This window comes from Nyctibius grandis, chromosome 5 (assembly GCF_013368605.1).
Source record: "Nyctibius grandis isolate bNycGra1 chromosome 5, bNycGra1.pri, whole genome shotgun sequence".
Taxonomy (NCBI): domain Eukaryota; kingdom Metazoa; phylum Chordata; class Aves; order Nyctibiiformes; family Nyctibiidae; genus Nyctibius; species Nyctibius grandis.
In genome coordinates this window covers 75012150-75019083 of record NC_090662.1, presented here as the reverse complement: position 1 = coordinate 75019083, position 6934 = coordinate 75012150, and positions in this window count along the sequence as shown.

The window sequence follows — 6934 nt, the reverse complement described above, 5'->3', positions numbered from 1 at the left end:
TCAGCTTTCCTCACAGGTCCTACTTAACAGATTTCTTTTCACTCTTTTGCTTACTTTGCCTTGGACTCCCACCATTCCCCTCTGGCTCTGACTAAGCCCAATGCTCTAGCTGTGAGCAGAACAGCACAATTTACCTCTTTCTTCCTATATTGTACATCTAGCCCTAGAGTTAATATGCCTCCCTTGGAGACCCACTGTCGGACAAAAAGTTTCCTCCTTTCTTTAGGTGGTTTTATGAGGGCCCAACTCACCCCTGCAAAGCAGCATTTTAGCCACTTCTCCCAGGGTTTATTTCCATGTTGAATTTCTCCTCCATGGTGTAATGGTCTGCGTCTGCCTTCCAAGGATTTTATCTTCTCTGTTTTTAGTTAATTTCTCTAGTTTCCACATCACTTGTCCTCCCAGCTTGTTTCTTGTCCTTTTGACTTGTCCCTTCTCGAGTTTTCATTGCTGTTCCTGCTCTTTGACTGGTTATTGACTTTTCCTCCTCATGGGGCTTTTGGTTTTGCATTAGTGAAATGAAATAGCACATGTTTTGCCTCCTTTTGAATAGACCCTGAAAAACTAGATAGGGAGCAAAAGAAACCCAGTGGTGGTGATCCAGCTGCATCCTGTCACTTCACAGATAGGCTCTCCACCTTCCTTGAGAGTTCTTCCTGCACAGGAGTCCTGGGGTGAGGCTTTCTTCCTGAAGCATGCAGAAGATGAGCTCTCATAGACCCAGGTCCTGCCTGGCCTTTTGCACTGTTATTTCAAGAAGGGTGACATGAGACAGTACCTCCTCCTGGCCCTGCAAGTGAGGGCCTCTTCATCTGCGAGCTAGAAAGTATCCTCTATAGTGGCACAGCTCTTCTCAACCCCATCCTGGGGTCCTGGGCTCAGGTCTGCCTGGAGGGGACCTCCTTGTCTGGAGCCTTTAGCAATGTTCCCACTAGTTTCTGGCTTTTGCTGCTCAGGACTCCCCTTTAACCCTCAGTCTGCGATAATTCTTAGCACACAAGAATAACAAAGAGCAGATTTCCTTTCTTTCCTCCTCCAGAAAAGAGCCAAACCAAGAGAGGGAAGGTTAAGCCTACAGTGGTAAAGCTAGCTGAAGGTGTTAAAACCCTTGAATGACAGAGCTGACCAGCAGTTCCCTCTGCTGGGTGTGGAGAGCCTGGGGTGACCTGTGGTGAGCAGCACTGCCTGCCAGGTCTGAACATGTCTCTCTTGTCTTGGCTGTAGGAAGAAGACAGGTTTCCATGTAGGACTGATGCCAGTGGGATTAGAGAAGTAGGAGGATAGGGGTTATTCATCCAGGGGTTTCTGGATGAATCAGCATCTGGAAGAGTCCATCTCCGTATTACTCTGAGCCCTGGACCTGACCTTTCCCTGCAATGCTTGACAAGGCCACGCTGGAAGGTAACATGTCTCCAGTTCTGGATGCTATGGAAACTGACTAATGTGAATGATGAAGCATGTATTGTAATCCACCGGAAGGCAGAAGTACACCAGAGCTGGAAGAGTCTTCCACATGAATGAGAGCCATTGTCTTCAAATTTCTGAAGCTGCAGCATCTCAACTGTCTAATGGAGGAAACCTCATCCTGAGTAAAACTGAGAGATCAGCAGTGACCTGACAAGAACAAAGAGGATTTTTGCAACGGGTATGAATGCTGGAGCCTGCAGCTTTCACTCTACTGAGTGGGAATATTGAGTGGAAGGGATACGGTCAGGCAGTTGGTGAGCACCAACCTTCTCTTCTCCAGGCTGAACAGTTCTAACTGTCTCAGCCTCTGCTCATATGAAAGATGCTCCAAAAGATGCTCCATTTGCCTTTTCAAGGCATAGGAAGCTTGTCTCAATTACTGCAGCCTGTCAAAGACACTGACTTTGCAATGAGATTGGCTTTTTCCTGTAGCTTATTTGGACACGTGGTTAGTGGTATGGTCAGCTGCCTGGGTGATAACCTACAGAGAACAATCCAGTGTTGTCCTTATGCCTTGGGTGACTCTCCAGAAAACAGGCTATATTCCCTCTCTCTCTTCTTGGTAGCGTTCACTCTGTGGCCTGCTATCGCTACCCAGTGCAAGGCTAGATGTGCTGCATGATGGGCTGGAGATGCTTTCAAAAATGCTGCTACTACATATTGGCTGAACAGATGTCCTGGAATGAAAGCAAGGACACCAGCACAGGGTTAGGCTTCCACATGGTGGTGATCAATACAGAAGCACATCAGGTAAGCGGGAGACTTCCCATAGGAGCCTTCCAAGCAAATCCTCAAATCGGCCAGTGTCTGCTCTCCTGAAGTCTCTGGTTGTGATCCTGGGTTTTGCTCTGCTCCCTCCTCACAAGATCCTGAACTCCAACATCTCATAGTCACTGCAGCCAAGTCTGTACCCAGCCTTTACATCCCAAACCAATTCTTCCTCATTTGTTATTGTGAGATCCAGAAAAGCATATCTCCTCATCAAGTCCTTCATAACTGGTGTCAGGAAGTTATCATCAAGGCAGTCCAGAAACCTCCTAGATTGCTTGTACTTTGCTGCTGAAAACAAAGCTTGGAAACTGCTGCACAAACTGCTAAGCCTGCTGGCTGCCTCTGTTAGCTGCACTCTCATACATACTGCTGGGGCTCAGGACTGTGGAGCTGGTCTTCAGTCCTTGAAGGTGCAAAGCAAACAGGCACATTGGGAAGAACTTCAGAATCACAGAATAACAGAATTCTTGGGGTTGGAAGGGACCTCTGGAGATCATCTAGTCCAATCCCCTGCTAAAACAGGTTCACCTAGAGCACGTTGCACAGGGCGCATCCAGGCGGGTTTTGAATATCTCCAGAGGAGACTCCAAACCTCCCTGGGCAGCCTGTTCCAGTGCTCTGTCACCCTCAAAGTAAAGAAGTTTTTCCTCATATTCAGATGGAACTTTTCATGTTTCGGTTTGTGCCCATTGCCCCTTGTCCTGCTGCTGGGCATCTCTGAAAAGACTCTGGCCCCATCCTCTTGACACTGGCCCCTAAGGTATTTGTAAGCATTGATAAGATCCCCTTTCAGTCTTCTCTTCTCCAGGCTAAACAGACCCAGCTTTCTCAGCCTTTCCTCATAAAAGAGATGCTCCAGTCCTCTGATCATCTTTGTAGCCCTGTGCTGGACTCTCTCCAGTAGTTCCTTGTCTTTCTTGAACTGGGGGGCCCAGAACTGGACACAGTACTCCAGATGTGGCCTCACTAGGGCAGAGTAGAAGGGGAGGATAACCTCCCTTGACCTGCTGGACACACTGTTCCCAATGCACCCCAGGATACCATTGGCCTTCCTGGCCACAAGGGCACATTGTTGGCTCATGGTGAACTTGTTGTCCACCAGGACTCCCAGGTCCTTCTCTGCAGAGCTGCTTTCCAGCAGGTCAACCCCCAACCTGTACTGGTGCATGAGGTTATTCCTCCCTAGGTGTAGGACCCTACACTTGCCTTTGTTGAACTTCATAAGGTTCCTCTCTGCCCGACTCTCCAGCCTGTCCAGATCTCGCTGAATGGCAGCACAGCCTTCTGGTGTATCGGCCACTCCTCCCAGTTTTGTATCATCAGCAAACTTGCTGAGGGTACACTCTGTCTCTTCATCTAGGTCGCTGATGAATAAGTCGAAGAAGACTGGACCCAGTACTGACCCTTGGGGAACACCGCTAGCTACAGGCCTCCAGCTAGCCTCTGCGCCACTGAGCTCTGCCATTCAGCCAGTTCTCAATCCACCTCGCTGTCCACTCTTCTAACCCACACTTCCTGAGCTTTCCTATGGGGATGTTATGGGAGACAGTATCAAAAGCCTTCCTGAAGTCAAGGTAGACAACATCCACTGCTCTCCCCTCATCTACCCAGCCAGTCATGTCATCATAGAAGGCCATCAGATTGGTCAAGCATGGTTTCCCCTTGGTGGATCCATGTTGACTAGTCCTGATAACCTCCTTTTCCTACACATGCTTAGAGATGGCATCCAGAACAAGCTGTTCCATCACCTTTCCAGGGATGGAGGTGAGGCTGACCATCCTATAGTTTCCTGGGTCCTCCTTCTTGCCCTTTTTGAAGACTGGAGTAACATTGGCTTTCCTTCAGTCCTCAGGCACCTTTCCTGTTCTCCATGACCTTTCAAAGATGATGGAGCGTGGCTTAGCAATAACATCTGCCAGCTCCCTCAGCACTCGTGGGTGCATCCCATCGGGGCCCATAGATTTGTGGGTGTCCAGTTTGCCTAAATGATCTCTGACTTGATCCTCCTTGATCAAGGGAAAGTCTTCCTTTCTCCAGACTTTCTCTCTTACCTCCAGGGCCTGAGATTCCTGAGGGCTGGCCTTAGCAGTAAAGACTGAAGCAAAGGTGGCATTCAGTAGCTCCGCCTTCTCTATATCCTCCATCACCAGGGCACCCTCCTCATTCTGCAGCAGGCCCACGTTTTCCCTAGTCTTCCTTTTGCTGCTGATGTACTTGAAGAAGGCCTTCTTGTTGTCTTTGATGCCCCTTGTCAGACTTGATTCCAAGTGGTCCTTAGCCTTCCTTGTCACATCCCTGCATAGTCTGACAACCTTCCTATATTCCTCCCAAGTGGTCTGTCCCTTTTTCCACATTCCATAAACTTCCTTCTTCCATTTAAGTTTTGCCAAAAGCTCCTTGCTCATCCATGAAGGTGTCCTGCCCCCTTTGCTTGATTTCTTACTCATAGGGACACACCGATCTTGACCTTGAAGGAAGTGATGCTTGAACATTAACCAGCTCTCTCGGACCGCCCTACCTTGTAGAGCCCTAACCCATGGGATAACCCCAAGTAGGTCCTTGAAGAGGCCAAAGTTAGCTCTCCTGAAGTCCAGGGTTGTAATCCTACTTATTGCCCTGCTTCCTCCACGCAGGATCCTGAACTCCACCATCTCACGGTCATTGCAGGCAAGGCTGCCCCCAACCTTCACATCCCCAACCAGACCTTCTTTATTTGTTAGCACAAGGTCTAGAGGCGCACCTCTCCACATTGGCTCCTCCACCACCTGTGTCAAAAAGTTATCGTCAACGCTCTGCAGGAACCTCCTGGACTGTGGGAGCCTAGCTGTGTTGTCTTTCCAGCAGGTATCGGGGTGATTGAAGTCCCCTATGAGAAACGGGAACTGTGATTGTGAGGCTACTTCCAGCTGTCTGTAGAAGGCCTCATCTACTTCCTCTTCCTGGTCAGATGGCCTGTACTAACCCCTACAACAGTGTCATCTGTATTAGCCTGCCCCTTAATTCTTACCCATAAGCTCTCAACTCGTTCTTCATCCACCCCTAGGCAGAGCTTGATACATTCCAGTTGCTCTCTGACATAAAGGGCCACTCCACCTCCTTGCCTTGCTGGCCTGTCCTTCCTAAAAAGTACATACCCATCCACGACAGCATCCCAGTCATGTCAGCTATCCCACCATGTCTCTGTAATTGCAATGAGATCATGGCCCTGCGACTGCACATAGATCTCTCATTCTTCCTGTTTATTCCCCATGCTGCAGGTGTTGGTGTACAGGCATTTCAGAGAGGTAGTCAAGTATGCAGGTTGCCCAGGAGACATGCAAGAGGATCCACCATATCTAGACATACCCTTGAGGTGGTTGGCCTTCTGATTCCCATCTTGGGAGGCAGCTAAGGAATATTTCTCACTGTTCTGATTGGCCTGGCTTATTCCTCCATTGGAAGCGATGGCATGAGCATTGCCACTCTGGACCCCACCCTCCGAGTTCTTCAGTTTAAAGCCCACCTCACCAAGTTGGCCAGCCTGCTGCCAAAGATTCCCTTGCCTCTTTTAGACAGGTGGATTCCACCCCTCCCTAAGAGGTTATAGCTGTCAAAGAGTGTCCCATTGTCATAAAAGCCAAAACCCTCATGACAGCACCAGCCATGAAGCCAAGAGTTGATTTCCATTATACGTCTGTTTCTGGCTGCTCCCTTTCCTCTAACTGGTAAAATGGAGGATAAGATAACTTGGGCACCAATATTTTCCACTTGCACCCCCAGGGCTTTGTAGTCTTCCTTAATTCTGCCCAGGTAGAATCCCACTTCTGGTAGGATTAATTCTCTCTTCCTGTATTGTCACAGCTGGTAGCACTTCCTCTGCGTTTCTGCATTTCACTTTGTCAGTATTCCTTTCTAGACTTCTTGCCTTTATTTGACTGGTGCAGATAAGTCTTTTCCTTCAAATCACTCTGAATTCAAGAAAACTGGAAAGCAGGACTCCCCAAGGGATTCAAGTTAATGGAGAAACTGCCATCAACCCCTGAGAATGAGTTAACTAAATCCAACAAGTTCATTTCTGAATGTGAGCACATTTGCTGTTCTTTGTTGGTGCTTGGAACCCTCTCATGCATTCTCCATCCTGCTTCAGGTGGCTGGTTGCTTCTAAAACCAGGCACCTTCAGTGCTCCCAACATGTGATTTGCGGTTTCCACCCCTTAAATAGGAGCTGCAACTGATTTCTTGTGTGGTGTAGTTGTGCAGAAAAGCTGATGAAATTGTGTCTTCCAGTTTCTGTCTTTCAGCTTCTCAGAACCTGAGTACCTCTGAGGGAAGTTGCATTCTATGTCTTCTCCTGCAACCTTGAGTCCTGCAAGACACCCTGTAACTGCAATATTTTCCTTAGTTCATGTCTCATTGATCTTGTCTGTATCCATGCCGTGCTTGTTGACGCTTGTCTTGCAAGAGTCTGTGAAAGTAGATTCAAGGCTCTCCAGTGCCTCTTCTAGGAGTGCACTTGTTATAACCAAGTACCACTGTCTTCAGTGGTTCAGGAGCAGGAGTCCCTGGCAATTCTGCACTGCCAGGTGCTACGCTGTTGTCCCAGCACACTGATCTGACAACTGGAGCAGGTGGAAAACAGCTGAGAATCTTTACTTACAGAATTATAGAAAGATGTACAGGAAGACTGCGGTCATTGATACATGCTCTTCCCAAGCAT